Genomic DNA, 21,033 nt, shown 5'->3' on the forward strand with positions numbered 1-21,033 from the left:
ACAGACACTCACCCCCAGTCACAGATCTGGGTTGAATCCATCATCATCATTCTTTAGCTCACTTCGCCACCTCAGTTCTGACCCACCTATATGACAATTAATCCATATAAATGATATTGATATACACTGGAAGAGTAAGCAGTAAACACAGAGCTGGAATCTCAACCAATTTTGAAAGTCAGAAATATAAACAAAGCATTTACTTAACAGCTTGCTTGTACTATTGTTTTTGTACGTCGGTACATTCACCCAGACCTCACTGCCGAGTGCTGACGTCCTTGCGTAGCTCTTCACCCTCATAAAGCCCTGCCAATTCTCCCAGATTCACGACTAATGTGCTGCTTCAGTATAGGTTTTTTCTTTGCATTCTGAGACGTGTAGTCTTGATTACACCTTGATAAAATAGGACTACAAATTCCAGAATTCAATGGGGAAAAAAACATGGACTGAAGTGGTACATCACGCATGGATCTTGGAAACTTGGCACTAATGTTTGTGAGCATCATTCATGTTTGAAGCATTGATGCTCCTGCACAATAAATGACACCTCTCCATTTCTAAGGGGCTTCAAGCAGGGTTTGCGTGCATGCAATGTTGCTGTAACCAGTTTTATAGGTATTAACTTTTAAATGTTTTTGATTGGTTGTCATCACCGTCCTAAAAATATACACATAAATGAATACCTCCACCACATGGTGAGCCCAGCGTGAAGCATGCATTTACTGTGTGCATGCCAAGTAATTGTCTGCTTAAAAAAGCTACCAATCAGTTGTGCTCATCGTACATTTCTGTTCTGAGGTCCATGCAAGAAGTCTGTTGATCTTGTGTTAATGGAGCCGTTCAGAGGCCGCGCCTTTGTTAGCTCAGTAGCCCTGACCCCTGCCTACCTTTGCTGACCCTGGTGGTTCCCATTGGACACCCCACCTGGCTGGCTGCCAGCATCCTCGGGTTCTAAATGTCTCTCTCAATTATTAGCCTTGCTCCGCGCGATGCTCTGTAATGTGTTCAGAATTGTGCTGATGCTGTCACAGGGTCACAGGCGCCCATCTATCAGCCGCGGTGCTGCAGGAAGGGGGGGACGCAGTGAATACACTCAATTTAGCAGCTCTAGCTGAATATCCTCACATTTTCTTTTTAATGTGAAAATTGCGGGCTCCATGCGGGCCGAGGAAAATACCGGGGCATGTTGTATGCTAGGGACGGGCAAAAGTATTTCCATTTCTTATTTACTATGTGTATTCTTGTTGGTGAGAGGAGGGGAGACACGTGAGACGGGCGGATGAAAGGGGGAGGGCAAAGAAAACAAAAACACAACGGGCCTGTGCTACCTTTTTTTCTACTCTAGATTATATATATATACCACCAATAATGACGTTAAGACCTTGCTTAAAAAATTGGAAAAACTGCTCCGTACAAAGATGATCAAATGGTGGGAAAAGAAGTCGCTAGAAAAATATAAGGAGGCTGGAAGGGTCCCGCGCGGTTTGTGGGTTATGATTGCCCCTTCATTGGAAAATCCAAACGCTCTGATGTTGAAAGAGTGGGCGACAAATAACTTGGATGCATCAATGAATATGGTGTCCATTCTGATAAAATATGCCGAGATAGATAGAGTTGAAATACTTAAAGACATGGATGAAGTAAATGCTATGCTGGAAGCTAGTGAACATAAAGATCAAGTAAAGAAAGGGCGAGAGGAAATCGAAACACGACTAAGAAAACATGAGGAAACCATAAAAGAAAGAAAAAGTTTCAAATTCGCTAGGGATAAGCGCGATTTATGAAACAGGACGCATTTGTACTTTTTCAAAGAAATTTGACATTATAAAAAGGCGAGCGCTTGTTAACAAAGGCAACAAGATCAGTACATCCACATCAACAGCTCAAGTGGATGCTCAATCCTCTTATGTTGAAACTAGTAGTGCTGAAAGCAGCATTGATTCTGATGACAGTAGTAGACACAAGACAATACAACTACCAACTAATTTTGCCCCAGGAGAAGAGCTGACTGTTTTAGTGGAGGACCTCCGACAAACACTGAGACCGTGCAATCTTGTGCAGAAACAAGGAGAAGAAGGAACCAGCACTGGAAAAAGAGGCGGAAACTCAGGCTACAGAGGCAGAGGCAAGAAAAACAACAAAAAATAAGCCCAGGATCAATAGAGGCGGGTAACACGGTGATCAATCTATCAGAAATAACTTTGTCAACTGCGGAAAAACAGCTGTTAGCACTCGGCTTATCTTAGTATCCCACCAATTGTTTCAAGTATACCCAAACGAGGGTTGACGTTTTCAAATTCATTCGTAAACTTTAACTCAGGAAACATTTTCAACTAAAAAATGCAGTGGAAGTTGCTTCAAATATCAGGCCACCTCAAGGAATACGCTCTACTTTACAAGCATCAGACATTGTTACTTTGTCAGTACAATCATTGGCCGGAGATAATGAAACACCATCCAACTCTACTCAAGACAATCAATGTGAATTGGGTATCACTTGCAATAGTCCCGCGATCAGCCCCTTTAGACCTCCCTCTACTTTTATCCCAATGATGTCAACGGATGCCATTGATGTTTTTAGTGAATGCGTTGTTGAGGACTTGAAAAATTTAAACAAAACAAAATAGACAATGAAAATATTCCGAAATTCAATACTCCAAACTCATTCACAAATTGCAAGAAAACACAGAACTTATCATCAATAAGTCAGTTGAGGGCGGCAACATTGTGCTGTGGCCGAGGACCCTATATATGGAAGAAGCCATGCGCCATCTCAGCGATGCTGAATGTTACAGAAAAGCCAGCTTTCAAGAATTAAGACAAATTAAAGACACTGTTTTCACTGAATTGGCCCAATGGAAACGTGTGGGTTTGTTGTCTAAAAATGAATACTGTTTTTAAAAATATATATATATCCCATCACTCCAATATTATACTTCATCCCAAAAGTTCATAAAAATGTGGTACCAGTCCCAGGCAGACCAATTATTTCAGCACAGAAAAGTCTATTGGAAGCAATGTCCAAATATGCTGATCACTTACTACATGAATTTGTAGAGAATCTGCCTTCGTTTATTAGAGACACTGGTCACTTTTTAAGTAAACTTAAAGCAGTTAAGTGGGAAGAAGACTGTTATCTAATTGTTATTGATATTTGTTCACTGTATACCAGCATTCCCCATTCTGACGGTATTAATGCAGTACACTATTTTTTGGAAAAAATAAGTATTCATATGCATTGAAATCTGTTTAACTCACAATTCTTTCATGTTTATTAAGGAAGTTTTTCAACAGCTACATGGCGTGGCGATGGGGGCATGCTTCTCCCCCAGCTATGCATGTTTACACGTGGGCTGGTGGGACGAGCATGTCCTTAGAGCCACCCACAAATCTGTTTATGACAAACATGTACTCCATTGGTGGAGATTTATCGACGATGTTTGTCTAGTCTGGGAAGGATCTGCTGATTTGCCTAGACAGTTTGTAGACAAACACAATGTTAACACACTCAATCTCAAATTTACAACTGACATCAGTAACGGAAAGGTACAATTTCTTGATGTCGAGATATACATTAAAGATAATACAATTCATACCAAGATACATAGGAAGATGACAGCTGGCAATTATGTACTTCACGCGAGCAGTTCCCACCCCAACCACCTTATTCTGAGCATTCCATAAGGTGAATTTCTAAGAATTAGGCGTATCTGTAGTCATGAAGAAGATCTTAAGAAGTGCCATCCTGAAGCCTATGAAAGATTCCTAGCAAGAGGCTACAAGACAAAAGAACTCAGAGTAGCTCTTGACAAAGCCAACAGTTATACTAGGGATGATTGCCTACCAGCAGCACCTATTACCCCTCCCATTCAGACCAATGATGATATGATCCTTAAAGAAGTTGAACCTGTTAACAACATCAGACTGATAATAACCTACAGTAGACAAGAAAGACCAGTGCGCAAAATCTTATATAAAAACTGGCCGATTTCTAAGGTCAGATTTAACATTTTTAAAAAATTTGCCCAAGCTCCCAGAACTTACTTTTAGAAGAGCATCGTTGATGAGAGACGCACTTGTGAAAAACAGTCCTGAAGTAATTGCATCCAACACTTGGTTATCAGCTAGATCAGGTTTTTTCAAGTGCAGTTCGTGCCGTGCCTGCAAGTTCGGTAAAAATGTTTCTGAGTTCATCACTGCTTTTAGACCTCAGCCAAGGAAAATACAAGGTCATTTTACTTGTAGGACTGATTATGCCCTATATGTGTTAGAGTGCACTTGTTGGTAGTACCAAACTGCAAGTATTCAACAGGATTCTCCAACATCTCAGAGCAGTGGTCAACTCAGATCCTAATTACCCAGTGGCGCGTCACTTGAAATTGGTCCATAATAATAATTTGAATGACCTCAGCTACTGTGTTATTGGTTCTGTGCCTAAAAGTAGCAGGGGTGGAAATAGGGAAAAAAGATTAAGACAGCTAGAATCAGAATTTATCATGCTACTTGACACTAAGATGCCGAATGACCTTAACACTACTGATGACTTACTTAATGTTATATAAACTAGTATTTGTGTCATTCATACGTGCTATTGTGATTATATTGTGGGTTCTTGGATGCTCTTTAACTGGTTTTATTTCTGCTTGAGACTGGTTTTATTCTAGGTTTGCCTAGTTTTACCTGGTTTTAGCGGGAAATATTCCTTTTTTTTAGCTCTTGGGATCCTTTTAAACAATATGTATTGTCAAGGCAATGTTTAATATCTGTCCCTGGTACAAGAACTTAAAATCTTTAGCTATTGCAGTACGGCGCTTTTTGAAATAATCCATAACCAACAAGGTTACACACAGGTATCATGATGGCTTTTACCTGGTTTGTTCTTTGTTTAACTTTGTTTTATGTGGGGTCTCCCAGTTTTACTAGGTTATACAAAGTTTTTATCCGGTTTTAGCATCTTGGCACCTGTTCCTTAGTATACAATAGATACTGATCCAAAATAGGATATTACCCTAATGAACAAATATGGTTTACATCGCCTTTGAACTTTAGAGGATCTGATACACCTATTCATAGGAATTTTGTACGTTACAATTAATTAATTAATATGAATGATCTGATTAGTTGTGCTTCCTCAAAAATGAACTGTTAATTAATGCACTTGCACTTTATTGTGAGGACATATTGAGGGTGTCTACTATATGCTGCTATTTATTTATATTATTTATTCTGACACTTTGCACTTTCACGATTGCACTTTTTTGCACATGTATTTCATAAAATGTAACTTATTGGTATACCAGGTGATGTATATAGGAAGGTCTATTACTGCTTTAAAATTTATACTGGAGGAAGAGGTTCTTTGAGCACTTTGCTATTATTAACGAGCCTCATCCTTGATATATATGCATACAAATCTATGAGAATTAATACAGTTACTCGACCCCAAGTAGAAACCTAGGGTGTGGTCCCCTTTTCAACAATACATATATACTTGGATATTAAGTAATTGTTTACATATATCAAACGGACATAGAACATTGTGACTGTTAAACTTTTATTATGTAAAGCTGAATTGTCTCGACCTTTAGTATCACTTTAAACTCATTTGCATTTTATTACATGTTCACTCTGTGTCACTATATATATGTTCTGATGGGTCCAGCGCGTCATGTGAACAAGACCGCAGTTACGCGGTCGAAATGCGTCGGGCTGGGCACTTGCTTTCATGAATTTATGCACTTGCACCTGTAAACTGCAATAAAAAGGATTTATTTATCTCCACATCGTGGTCCGTAGCTGTTTGCTGAAGGAGGAATCGATTTCAAGATTGTGGTTACCTTGTGTATATATATATTCAGTGAAAAAACCATAGGTTTCACACACGTTATAGTTAGGAATTAGCATTTAAAAAACCTTAGAAATTCAGTGAAAAAACCATAGGTTTCACACATGTTATAGTTAGCTGGACATTTTACTCGTAAAAAACCAATGAAATTGCCCCGTTATAGTTAGTTCAGCTAACTATAACTCGCGCGCCCGCAATGCACTGCTGATGACGTCACATATTACATCACTCATGACATGGTCAGTGACATCACTCATGACATCACTGATGATGCTCCAAAGGTCACTTGCATACTTTGTGATCGTGTTTTATCAAGAGGAAATCCAAGTAGGAAATATTCCTTTGGAAATCACTCTATGATGAGACACCTTCAGGACAAACACCCAAGGACCTTTGCTCGACATACTGGAGAAAACTCTTCAGTAAGTCACCAGAGCCCAGCCTCAGATGCTCAGCCGAGTACATCATCGGCAGCTCAGCTGAGCCCTTCCTCTGTTGTTGGAGCATCACCTTCTTCTTTTCCTTTGGACATCAACCCTCGATTTGCGAGTGTTGAAATGAGGTGTACAAAATGTGGTGGTCTTATTGTTTTTGGGGAGGTCAGTCTTCCCCTTATTAACAATAAGATAGACCAGCATGTTTGTAGACGCTCATAATACTCCCATTCTTTCTTTCCTCCATCCCTGTATGAACCCAACGGCTCTTATAAGAGCCAACCTTACCTCACAATTTTTGTTATTTTTTTTAAGCTTCCCTTTTCGCAAAAAAAAATTTTCCGTGCGCGCACGGTACGCGTAATACCGCAGGTCGCCGTGCGCGTACGCTACGCGCATACGGCGATTTTTCGAAAAAATTTTTTTTTTTATTTTTGCCCTTGAGGGTCCTTCTGGGACCCCCTGACCAAGGCTAGGGGGTCAGGAACTGTCGAGCCTGCCCCCTTTTCACATTATCCACCTTTTTTATTCACCCCCCTGACAGTTCGAGAGAGAAAATGGCGGCCGCCGCTTCCTGGTTTCGACCGATTCGAATGTTTACTAAGATCTAACAGCCAATCAGAATCGCGCTCGCGCACGCCACCGTACGCGTACCGTAAGCTTACCGTAAGCTTACCGTAAGCGCACGGTAAGCGCACCGTAAGCTTCCACAGATATATATATTGATTTAAAGGCTATTTTCTCAGGATCTACTGAACAGATTTACCCCAAACCTACAAAAGGCACTTCCTTGACCTGAGGACTACCTCTCTGCCAAATTTCTAGTAATTCTGTTCAGCCTTTCGGGCTGTAGCTCGTTCTAAAGGTCCTATGGAAAAATGCATGGGAAAAACGTGTTTTGGGACCCCCCTTTTATCTCAGCCCCCGCTTGACGAATCCCCCCGAGACTTTCAGGGTAGGAGCGGAGCGGAGCGCCCCACCTATTTTGAGAAATTCGCGAGGATTCGTCGACCGGCGCCAAAGTTATTCAAAATAGAATGTTGAGGTTTTCCTATGGAAAAGGGGTCCTAACTATAACTACCTACTGGCGACCGCCAGTAGGTAATACATATATACATATGCTAATATGTATAATGCTAAATGCTAATTCCTAACTATAACGTGTGTGAAACCTATGGTTTTTTCAGTGAATTTGTACGGTTTTTTAAATGCTAAGTTATGTATGTATTATTATTTTTTTATATATATTTATTTTACAATAAACTACTTTTAAAAAATGTTTGTTTTTTTGGGGGGATTTTCACCGTGCGCGCACCCCCGCGATTTAAAAAAATCCTGACAAAGGCTAAGGGGTCAGGAACTCTCTACCCTGCCGCCTTTTCACGTTCGCCACCTTCCTTTTTCACTCTCACACTCAAAACAAACAAAATGGCGGCCGACACTTCCTGATTTCGACCGATTCGAACGTTGACTGACATGTAACCACCAATCAGAATTATGCTCGCGCACGTTAGGGTGTGCGCACCGTGCGCGCCTATAGATATTTATGTACTTTAACTGCAATTTTCTCAGGAACTACTGAACAGATTGACTCCATATATGCAAACGGCACATCCCTGAACTGAGGACTACCTCTTTGCCAAATTTCAAGTAATTCTGTTCAGCCGTTCGGGCTGTACCTTCGACTAAAGGTCCTATGGGAAAATGCATGGGGAAAATGCATTTTGGGACCCCCCTTTTTTCTCGGCCCCTGCTTGACGAATCCCCCCCGAGACTTTCAGGGTAGGAGCTGAGCGGAGCGCCCCATTAGTTTTGAAAATTTCGCGAGGATTCGTCAACCAGCGCCAAAGTTATTCAAAATAGAATTTTGAGATTTCCTATGGAAACACGGTCCTAACTATAACTTTCTACTGGCGACCGCCAGTAGATAATATATATATCTATATCTATATATATATCTATCTATATATATAAATATATATATCTATATCTATATATATATCTATATATCTATATATATATTCACTGAAAAAACCATAGGTTTCACACGTTATAGTTAGCTGGACATTTTACTGATAAAAAACCAATGAAATTCCCCCGTTATAGTTACTGTAGGCAACTATAACTCACGCGACCGTAATCCTCTGCTGATGCTAATACTGTATTTAGACACTTATTTGCCCATATCTTCTTCCATTAAATTTTAGCTATACATATATTACAAATATTTTTTTTTCATAAAGACACATATGTCATCAGCAGAGGATTACGGTCGCGTGAGTTATAGTTGCCTACAGTAACTATAACGGGGGAATTTCATTGTTTTTTTATCAGTAAAATGTCCAGCTAACTATAACATGTGTGAAACCTATGGTTTTTTCAGTGAATTAGCAAGGTTTTTTAAATGCTATTTCCTAACTATAACGTGTGTGAAACCTATGGTTTTTTCAGTGAATTTGTACGGTTTTTTAAATGCTAAGTTACTTTACGCCATTTGTGGCGTGCGCGCCCACTTAACGCAGTTCGTTCCGTGCACGGTTTTTATCAACTTTAATAAGCCCTGTACATTTGGTGGCCTTCGGCCACCAAAAGCACAGGGGGTGAGGTCAATGTGGATAGTGTTTTTTTTATTTCGATTTTATAATTTCATGTTGCCAAAATTACGTTTTTTTTCTCTATTAATAAGCCCTGCACATTTGGTGGCCTGCGGCCACCAAAAGCACAGGGGGTGGAGTAAGTGTGGATAGTGTTTTTTTTATTTTTATTTTTTTACCGTAAGCGTACGGTAAGCTTACGGTAAGCGTACGGTAAGCGTACGGTAAGCGTACCCCGCGAAATTGCCGAAAAAAAAATAAAACCGTTTTTGCTCTTGGGGGATGTTTGGGGACTCCCTCAACATGACTATGTGGGAGGGAGTTGTCAAAACAGCCCCGTAACATGTTTTTGGCCATCATGTTTGATAAACAACACTCAGTGCGAGAGACAAAATGGCGGACGCCGCTTCCTGGTTTCGGCCGATTCGAATGTTTACTAAGATCTAAGAGCCAATCAGAATCGCGCTCGCGCACGCCACCGTAAGCTTACGGTAAGCGTACGGTAAGCGTACCGTAAGCGTACCGTAAGCGGGCTCAGATATATATATTGATTTAAAGGCTATTTTCTCAGAATCTACTGAACAGATTTACACCAAACCTACAAAAGGCACATCCTTGACCTAGGGACTACCTCTCTGCCAAATTTCTAGTAATTCTGTTCAGCCGTTCGGGCTGTAGCTCGTTCTAAAGGTCCTATGGAAAAATGCATGGGAAAAACGCGTTTTGGGACCCCCCTTTTATCTCAGCCCCCGCTTGACGAATCCCCCCGAGACTTTCAGGGTAGGAGCGGAGCGTAGCGCCCCACCTATTTTGAGAAATTCGCGAGGATTCGTCGACCGGCGCCAAAGTTATTCAAAATAGAATGTTGAGGTTTTCCTATGGAAACGTGGTCCTAACTATAACTACCTACTGGCGACCGCCAGTAGGTAATCTATATATCTATATATATATATATATATATATATATATATATATATATATATATATATATATATATATATATATATATATATATATATATATATATTGGTTTTGTTTGTGCATATTCCCAAAATCTGCCTAGAATAGTCTTACCAGGAAACGTTCATGGAAATAGTACAGAGAGCATTCGAATAAGGTAAATTTATATCTTTAATCCAATATGTCCCCATCAAGTCACGGTCCAATACAGATAAATTCATTTTTAGGTTAGTGTAATTTCTGCAGTGAATTACAAATTTTACATCTTTAGGTAATGACACTTTAGGCTGGAGGTAGATACATCCCCCCCCCTGTTGTCCCCAAAAGTACAAGGAAAAAGAAGAGACAAACTACAGCAGGGAAATCGCAGCCCCCTGTGTCTAGAGCAAGTCAGGCCAATCTATAAAACATTGGGCTCGACAAAACAAAAGATAACACCCTCTTTAAAGTCCTTTTTTAAAGTACAAGAGTGTCAGATGGCGGAAAAGTACCACAACAAAACCCAAACCGAAAGACAAGCAGAAACCCCCAGAGAGGAGGTAGCAAAAATAATGTCAACGGTTTGCAACAGGTACAGTGCTCTAGAGGCACTCGACCAACAAGAGCTAGCCGCAGACGCCATAGACACCGTAAGCGCTAAGGTGCCCAATGAAGGCCTACTTCCACAAGAAAATACGGAAAGTATGGAAAAAATGATGACCACCATGATGAGAGAAATGAGATCCAATTTTGTGATGTCAGAGAAAATTCAGGAAGCATGTGAGGTAATGGATCAGAAAATAAATACTCTCATGGAGAGAGTAACTTCAGTGGAATTGGAAGTAGGGATGCTAAGCAAATAGGTGGAGGAAAACAGAAGAGAAATAGACCAACTCAAATCCTCAGACAAAGATATATGTGACAGAATGGAATCAATGGAAAACCAGGCAAGGATAAAGAATCTTAGAATCCTTAACGTCCCTGAAGGTTTGGAAGGGGAGGATATCAAAGCCTTCACGATCAAACTACTAGGAGAGATAATTCCCTGGACGAAGTCCGTTGATGTCGCAGAGGACATCCAGAGAATCCATTGGGACCCATTTGGGAGAAACAAAGCTAGGAAAAACCCAAGGAAGATACTCATGAACTTTAAGACTTACACACTTAAAGAAAGAATACTAAGTGAGGGCATTCAAGCTGGTTCATTCTCCCAAAGCAATTGGACGTGTAGAATTAGATCAGATATTTCAAAAACAACGCAGGATAGGCAATGGCAGCTCGGCCAATACATACAACAACTGAAAACACTAGGAGCAACAGTTCAAATGCGGTTCCCAGCCTCACTGAGAGTAATGTGACAAAATAACATGCACAACATTAGAGACCCCAAGGAGGTAGAGTGCTTCGTAGAGCAAATTAAATCACAAATTTAGAATTAAGCATGACAAAGCAAGAAGAATGCGACAGAAGTGCGAGGAACTCAAAAAGGGGATAAGGAATGCCTCAAGAAGAGTTAGGGGAGGCTTCTCCTGGGAGGGGAAAGAGGGAGGGGGAACACACAGAAAAATTCATAAAAACAAAATAATGCACAACGTCGGGAGCAAAATGTGGATAAAAAAAAAAAGTCCAAATTAAGCAGTATGAGGGAGAAGGGGCCTAGACAAACTTTACAGAAAATAGGAAGGGTTCACCAACCAGATGGGCACAAAAGGAATTGGTCTAAATGTCTGTTAAAATAATGTCATGGAATGTTAATGGACTCAGGATAAGGAAAAGAAGGGCTAAAATATTGGACCTTCAAAAACCAAAAATGTATAGATACGTGGGTGTTTACAAACAAAGCGTATGGTGTGAAAGGGGTTATGGTACCCTTTAAGAAATCCCTAGGAGCACGGATCGAAGCCACAGAGGTATTTAAGAAAGGGAGATAGGTGGTGGTAACATTGAAGATGCGTAATAACTTATATACAGTGGTTGGATACTACGGGCTTAACTTGGACGACCCAGAACCACTTCAAAAACTTTACTCGCACCTCCTAACAGCACAAACACCTTTAATAATGGGGGGGGAGGATTTCAGTATAATTCTGGACCTGAAGAAAGACAGGTTACCACCCAAAAATGGCCCAAACCTACCAAAAATGAGGGAGTGGGTGAACCTTTGTATCAAAGATCTTGAGATCATGGATATATGGAGGGTGAAAGGTAATAAGTCTAATAAACTTATGTTGCAAAACAAGAGATTGGGGCACGCATCAAGAATAGACTATTTCTTACTAGACAGGGGCCTATTAAACTCTACACTAAGAGTAGAACACGTACCAGCACACCTGTCAGACCACTCCGCAGTGATCTTACACCTTAACCTAAATTGTTCCGCACCCACCCATAGATGGACGGTAGATAGGGGGATATTTTTAGACGAAAGCTGCATAGAAGCACTGGCAAAAGATACTGAGGAGTTCTTGCAAACAAACAAAGAAGGGACTACGAAGCAAACCGCCTGGGAGGCCTATAAGGCCTTTATCAGAGGAAGAATAGCCAGCCTCGCGGCATATAAAAACAAGCTTAAAAAAACAAGATCCGAGAACTAGAAAAAGAGATAACATCCCTGGAAGTCGAACTAAACAGGGTCTCTATCACCGAGCAAGAGAAAATCAGAATTAAGGAGGAGAGAACCTTAAAAAAAATGTATCTGGCAGACTTTTCTTGAAACAATTGTAAAAGATAAATGGGAAGCCAGCAAAATATCACACTACGAGTACGGGGAAGGATGTGGGAAACTACTAGCGTGGAAACTGAAAACAGAGGCAACACGTAATAGGATAGAAAATATACAGATAAAAGACCAACAGTACACCACAGAAGAGGAAGATATTAAGAAGGAGTTTGTGAAATTCTTTAGCAAACTGTACTCAGAGGAAAAGGTAGTCGCGGAAGACCAGATACAATCAACGCTGGAAAAAATAACCCTCCCTGAATCTTCTCAAGAAGAGCAGAGCTCAATCAAGGGATAACCAAAGAAGAAATATTAGAAACCTTAAAGAGATTTTAAAAAAGTAAGGCGGCAACTCCGGATACACTCCCAAATGAGTTATATTTATATCTGCGAGAAGTATTGGCTACCCCCCTGACAGAGCTCCTAAACAAAATATTTACATCAGAAGGGACGCTCCCAGCCTCCTGGAATGATGCAACCATTAATCTTATACTCAAACCAGGGAAAGACCCCACGAGAAGTGAATCCTACAGGCCAATCTCACTCCTAAATGCCGACTACAAGGTATATACACAAATTTTAGCAAAAAGACTCGGAAAGATTGCAGGCTCTGTGGTACACACAAATCAAAAAGGCTTCATCAGAGGAAGGTACATATAAGAGCTGACACATGAACTCATTGCTGCAATAGATATCACAACACACCACGCAACCCCACTATCGATTTTAGCCCTGGACACTACTAAAGCATTCAACAGGGTAAGCTGGCCCTTCTTAAATGCAACTCTAGCGAAATTTAATTTAGGAGAGACCTTCCAGAACGCAGTCAAACAGATATACAAAAAGCCATCAGCAAAGGTTCTAGTGAACAGAGTGTTAACAGAAAACATAATGATAAAAAGAGGAACGAGGCAGGGGTACCCGCTATCCCCCCTATTATTTGACATGTACATCGAACCACTAGCAGAATTAATACGAAAGGAGAAGGGAACATACCATTCAAACATCAGGGATGGGAGAAGAAGGTTGCCCTCTTGGCGGATGACCTGATGATATTTACGAGCAAACTAGAGACCTCCCTCCCAAAAATAGAAGAAATTCTAGAAGCATATGGAATAGTATCAGGGTACCTAGCAAACCAAGCAAAAACAGAAATCCTAGAGTGGAACAACAACTCTCAAGATTCTAGAGTAAAAGATAAAATAAAATACTTGGGCATTGACCTCACAGTTGACATTAAGGCAATTGCAAGCTTAAACTTCGAAAGAATCTATAAACAAGTAAGAAAGCTGCTAAAAGTACAGGGTGGCCTCCCACTGTCTTTTATGGGAAGATCACATATAATTAAAATGGCCATACTCCCAAAATTCAACTACCTGTTCAGCACTATCCCACTGGAATTTAACCACGACCAAATAAACAAACTGCAAGGAGAACTAAGCAGTTTTATCTGGGCTGCAAAAGGGGCAAGAATAGCCTGGAAAAAGATAAGGAGAAAAAAGGAGGGATCGCTACACCAGAAATCCTAAACTATTGTAGAGCGTTCCAATTCAAAAACATTAGGATACTTTTAGAAAGTTATGATCTGTATCCTGACCACTTGAAAGCGGCAGTCAATAAGGAAGGAAGCCACTACTTATACAAATTTGGTCTTCCCAAGTACTTTAAGAAAATAAAATTAAAAAGCTTAAAGGCGTCGGCAACACTCTGGCACCAAATGAGAAAGATACTCAAAATACCATACTACAGCAGATACGTGCCGATATGGGATTCCCCAGGAACCCCAGACTGTCTGAAAGACAGGTTGGCAAACCCCCTGAAGGAAAATAATATCACAAAATGGTGCGAGCTAATGACACAGAATTCTGTCATAGAGTGGGAGATACTGTGTGAAAGATCTAAAGGCCTAATCTCTAGATTTAAGTACTGCTAAATAAGCAGCTGGGTCAAGAACTTAAAAGATAGCAAGGATGGAAACAGGATAATAGAGGAAATGCTGCAGAAAAACAAAATCACCAAAAGGGAAATAGCGTACTGGTACTGGGCACTGATTGAAGAAGGCGAGGAACACTATGAAATTCCAAACAAGATCTGGGGAGAAGTACTGGCGGAGCTGAACATCCTACATGAATGGCAAGTATCTATGGCTACTTGTTGGAAAATTATCAGATCAGCACCATTGAGAAGGAACCATCTATTCACTATTCACAGAGCGTAATGGACCCTGAAGAGGCTATCAAAGATCAGAGACCAAGACAAGAGGAGCTGCCCTAAGTGTGGAGAGCCAGGTGCAGACAACCTACACATGTTTCGGCAGTGCCCCCAACTTGAGGAATTCTGGGAAGAGATGGGTAAAACTTTGTCTAGAGTACTGCGACGACAGGTGGAGGTGAGTATAGATTTGATTATTTTTGGGAGAAGTCAGAACGAGGCCGAGGGTACCAAACTGAGTAAAGATCAAGAAAAAATTTTGTTATACTGATACTACTAGCAAGAAGGGAGATGTGTATTAATTGGGTAAAATGTACACCTCCAACACATAGAGTGGGTGGTGTCCATACAAAGAATTAATAAACTAGACAGAAGCAAGCATAGAGGAAAGGCAAATAAATGTTGGAACATCTGGGAAAACCATAACCTTGGTGAAAGCATTGTACGTCTAATGATTAAGCAATGCAATAAAAGCATTCAAGTGAGAACTTGAAAGAATAGTCAAAATGACTAGCTCAACCTAGAACCGAAGTGCACCGGAAGCGGACAAAAAGGGGCTCAATTATAAAAGGTGAAGAAGATATTCTCCACACATACGTTGCGCTTACCCAAAAGAAGCCCCGGAAGGTCGGAATACAAAACGAAATTCGCCCCTGACACCTCCAACTCCAAATTATTGCTATACAAGGACAAAAAAAAAAAAAAAGACACTTTATGCTGTCAAGCTGATTTTTTTAGATGAATAATTAACAAGGCATCAAAAATGCAGCACGTGTGTCTAAAGCGAGGGTGCCATTCATGCTGACAAAGAGGTACTATAGGTAAAGCCGCTGTCTCGTGGGAACATGTGTTCTCGTATGGCCCTGTTGCAAAAACAGCTGAATTTATTTTGTGTAAATGCCAGTGTTATCAGTATGGGGAGGGCTTGAAAGCAACAGACATTTTACCTTATATAGCCCACCTACAGCAGGTCGGTTAGGCAGGCAGGCCTGGAGATCATGGTGGCGGGAGCACCTGGGCGTATCTGTGCTACGCGGCACAGACAGACAGCGTAGCCCGGCTCCCCTCAGCAGCCTCCGGGCTTTGCTCCCCCGCCGTTACTCCTCGTCTCCGGGCTCCCTCTACTGTCAAAAGTGCACCGTACTGAGCGCCTGCAATGGGGAGCAGAGGCGGCTTTGTGGACTGACTGCGCATTCAACGCGCGCAGTAAAGGGAACCAGGTTGCACGCACACGCTCGCCTAACGCTTCTCCGTCCTCTGCGTACTGCGACACTGTCATGCACAGACCGTCCTGCTAATAAAATGAATTCATGAAATGCAAACATCCAAGAGCATTCGCCCTAATCTGCCCGCAGACTTCATCATTGCGTGACACACCCACACATGTCAGGCAACACAGTTCAGTGTCGCGACACAGAGTTTTGAAAGCTCTGGGCTAGATATACGAAGCATTCTTGCTTTCACAAACAGCCCGACTCAAAAAATCGGGCCATTTTTGACTGCAAAAAAACGTTTATAATGTACAAACACCAAATTGCGATTCAGTAACTTTTTACAGTTTGGGTTTGCGAACAATAACAGAATTGCTATTTGAAAGGAGTCTGTTCACAGCATCCCTTCCAAAAAGGAAATCTGAATGGTATGTTCTAATATTTTGCTACCGAAATGTGGGTGCAAAACGTCCGTACTTTACCACCAACTAAAAGTTCTGTGTAACTCATTCGCATATGGGAAGGGGTCACCTTACGATCTCTTCTCCTTTTAGGATGTTTTAAAAATTATTTTTTAATAGCAGGCAGTGGTCCCGCAGACCCATCTCATTTTCCTTTAAGGAAAACAGGCTGCTTCAAAAACAAATGGTCGCTTTATTTAAACGCAATCACAAACATAGTGGTCTGCTGTGATGGTAGTGAATCGTAGTGGGTCACAAATCCGATATACCTTATTAATATTCATGAGGTAGGTCTATTAGCGACCCACTAGGAATCGCTATTTAGGAAATCAGGGCAAGATGTCACTTTAATACATTAGTAATAGTGATTACCAAATAGCAAGTCACAAAACATCGCTATTTGGTCATCACTATTACTAATGTTCATACATCTAGCCCTTAGTTTCACCTATATCTTTACACTCATCCAAATATATCTTATCATTGGCTAGGTGGTGGCTTGATAAGATTCCCAGCATGCCCTATGTTTTATCCAAGCTGTCCCTTGAAGATAGGATTCAGTGATATGAAGCACTGTTTCGAGAGGGTCACTCCCATATACGCATTATGCTATGTTTTATACTTGGTCTTTGTCAGTTTTACTACTAAGATATCTTCAGTGATTAAAACTATGGGAGTTCATGCATTATTATCTTGCCCATTTTCAGATTAGACCCATTGCTCCAGTCTGAAGTAAGATATTAGTTGCTGGAACCCTCAACTTTGGTGAGATAAAGTTTAGTTTGATGCCAGTACAACTGAGGTTCAACAGGTTAAATCATTGTTGGAAATGGGGTTGCTGGTTGGCTAGGGTATGCACCTAACCCAGGCAGAACCCACCACTCTAGTCAGGGCAAGGGAGTTACACACTGAAGATAACCCCTGCTCTCCAACTTGGTAGCTTGGCACAAACAGACAGGCTCATCTCAGAGGCAATGTGTAATGCGTTTGCACAACACACTCACACAACAGTGACAGCCTAGGCACACCACAAAAAGAGACTCCATACAAGGTTATATAAAAATATCCTTTGTATTATTGACAAACCACATTACACCCTAATCACATAAATCACTGTGCCACTAGGCACTTGTCATGACATCACATAGATTACACCAATCACTTTGCCAATTGGGCAATTATCATAACAACCCAAGCAGTGCACCAAAGTAAGTACTTGTAGAGTGCACATATCATAGAAATATCATACTGACATTGTACCTCACTGTACCTGTGGTGCAAACCCTGGCAATGTAACACCCTATACATATTCACATCAGAGCATAGCATATACGAATGGCCAGCATCACATGACCATGAGTTAGTACAACAGTAAGAGCGGCACCTGTGCTCCTATGAGGGTACCTGGTGTTCTTCCCGTAGGCTTCTGGGCCATGTTCTCGCCTACGACAGGGAATGCGATAATTCTAGTGATGCTGCAAAAGCACCCAGGTATGTTATCCCCCTGGGAGGCAGGACACACCTCGACCTCAGGAGTCTTCATGGCGAGTTGGGATCTCCATCGAGGTTCTACCCCTCAGTGCGTTGAAGATTCAATGCCCCAACAGCAGGTAAAAGTGCAGTCACCCGCTACCATGCGGTGCAGCTGCGACAATGTCCGGCGTACGTCTGATGACACGGGTACCGACTCCTTATGTGATGTGGCGGCAGGACACAGAGCCAAGTCTCCGTTGCCTTTGCTCGACTCCGTCCGACGCTCCAGAGCAGCTGGCCCCGCCTCCAGTGACGTTGGTGTTGCTAAGGCAATGCAGGGGACTTCCTGGACTTGGAATCCTCCCTCTTCTTGTGCCGTTGGGCAGCCTGGGGCCACATAGCAGATCCCCGGCTGTACCAAAACCAATCATGATGCCGGGACAAGAGAGGGAGAGTGCTTCTGCGGCTTTAGCTCTCACCTCCCGTGGCTCAACCACCACACTGAGGAAATGCAGCCCAAGCGCTGCATCACTACACAAAGCGCCCTTTTCTTGCTTCAGGACAGGGTGAGCCCACTCTGTGGGTGACAGAATTTACAGCGCTCAATCAGTGCACTCTGAGCAACAAAAATAAAGAATCAGCCTGTCTCCACCCTGGAGACAATTAAAGGGAACATAAAGTGCTCACCAGCGCTCTACTGGCATCGACCAGGGGCCTAAGCAGCCCTCCTGTGAGATCACTGGGGCACACCAGCCAGGTGCACACAGGTAGGCCAGCCCAAGGGTTCTCTAGGCAAAGTGGTATTCCTTCACATAGCTCAACAGGCAGCAGGCCAGCCCTTCCAGCAGTCCAGTCCATTGGCGGTTCCTCTTTGCAGTCCTCTTGCCAGGTGCAGTCAACACAGTGTCGTCTTCTCATTTTCATGTGGTCACAGCCCCTCTATTTATGGTGCAAAAGTCTTTGTTCTGGGGACACTTCAAACACATATTAAAAGTGAACAACACCCCCATTCGCATTGTAAGCCATGTCCCCGGACACACCACAGGGGGGTGGAGACGGCATTGTAGAAGGTAGGCATACCCCTATTCAGCTGCGGGTGCAACTCCTCCCACCACTCCCAATGCGGACCAAGCCTTTTCAGGTGCAAGGGAAACACCTCCCGCTACTCTACATTCAGCCAAGTTCTATTCAGCTTAGCGCTGAATCACCCAGGCAAGGCAGGACACACCTCAACCCCCCCTTGTGACTGTCTACTGTGAATGCACATACACTCTCTCCTGTCAGTCAAAACCAAATGGTCAATACACATCCAGGTATGGCACATAGACACATAAGCACACAGAAATGCCCACTTCTAAAAGTGGCATTTCTAAAATAGTAATAATAACTCTACTAGCACCATTAAGCAGCATTTATCACTACTATTCCAAACATACCAAACATGGTCACGATACCCCTCTCAGATCAGAAATTACCATTGAAGCACATATAAGGGAATTCCTAATGCAATTGTATGAGAGGGAAGCCACACAGCACTGAAAAACCAAATAGGCTTATTGTCACTACCAGGACATGCCACACAGTTAAGACACATGTCCTACATTTTACCTACACAGCACCCTGCCCATAGGGCTAGCAAGGGCCTACCTCAGGGGTGATATGTAGTAAAAGGGAAGTTTCAGATGTGGTAACCACTTTACATGCCATGTCACTGCAGCAGTAAACTGTGTGCACAGGCCCTGCAGTGGCAGAAGCCTGAGACAGGTTTGAAAGGCTACTTCGGATGGTGGCGCAAGCAGTAGCATTTAATTTACAGGCCCTGGGTATATGAGATACCACTATCCAAGGGACTTATAGGTAAATTATATATGCCAAACAGGTGTTCACCAATCTTACCAAGTTTACAGGAGAGAGCACATGGACTTTAGCACTGATCTGCAGTGACAAAGTACCAGAGTCATAAAACCACCAACAACAGGTCAGAGAAAACACAGGAGGAAGGTAGAAAGTTCTGGGATGACGCTGCAAAAAGAGGCAAGTCCAACACACATGTAATTTTTTAACCCCTTCAGCGCTCATGACGGCACCACGCCGTCATGAGTCACGGTAGCCATGTGCTCATGACAGCGTGGTGCCGCCATGCCTCTGCCGCTCCGCTCACGTGTGATTAATTCTCTGCCTATGCGGACGAATTAATGAGCAGGCGGACTCATGACGGCACCACGCCGTCATGAGCACATGACTCAGGACAACGTGGTGCCGTCATGAGCACCGAAGCACCGCGCCTGCCCCCTAGCCACCCCCATGCCACGGCGGAATTCGCGCCGCGGTGAAAGGGTTAATACCGCAAAACAATAAATAAATTATTGCTTAATCAGATCCTAAGTGTATCATTATTATGGGTTGGAAGACGTTTTGGCCAACATCACTTTAAGCAAGTAAAAAAAGAATCATTGCAAGGTAAATTCGCCATTTCTCCACTAAAACCTTGAACAAAGAATTAAACTAAATCTGAAAAAAAGATAGATTAATTAAGAAGTGGTATATTATGTTTCTTAGCTGTATTGCTTTTACTCCAAATACAGCTGAAAGCAATTTTACTGCTTTCAGGATTGCAAGAAATGCATCAACACAGAAAGACAACACAGAAAGACTTTACCGTTGGAGTATAGTTATGTCATTGCCACAGATCATGACATACAATACACAACATATCAAAACATTTTGTATTGTTTCTTAAGAATCAAATCAATTATTTGTTTTTCACAGCCATGAATTTAATAGATTGTGATTATGAATGTTACTGGTGCCTGCGAAAATATACATGCAATGCATACTCTGTCACAATTGCTGCTCTTGTCATCCTTTGCAACCTGCCATTTTTAAAAAGGGTTCAACATTGTTACTTTTGTTGTTTTATTGCCTAAATGTAATGTCTTGAAAAACTGATCTGGACGTATAGCATTTTTAGAATACAAAGTACAATAATCACCAAAATCTTGCAATGATACTTTATGATATAATGAATAGTTGTTTGTTTTCTAAATGCCTGTCATATTTTTGCATATGTTAAAAACTTTGCTAAATCGTGAATACACCTACATGTGATAAAATAATGAATGCCATTTTAATTTGCAATTAACGTC

At 41.8% G+C, this 21,033-nt stretch overlaps 1 protein-coding gene across 1 annotated transcript in view; it reads left to right on the plus strand.

Annotated features, from left to right (window-relative positions):
* The window catches only part of YIPF7 (Yip1 domain family member 7), a 528,534-nt gene that overhangs the window by 506,434 nt on the left and 1,067 nt on the right, over window positions 1–21,033 (plus strand). The window lies entirely within an intron of this gene.

This window comes from Triturus cristatus, chromosome 2_2 (genome assembly GCF_964204655.1).
Source record: "Triturus cristatus chromosome 2_2, aTriCri1.1, whole genome shotgun sequence".
Taxonomy (NCBI): Eukaryota; Metazoa; Chordata; class Amphibia; order Caudata; family Salamandridae; genus Triturus; species Triturus cristatus.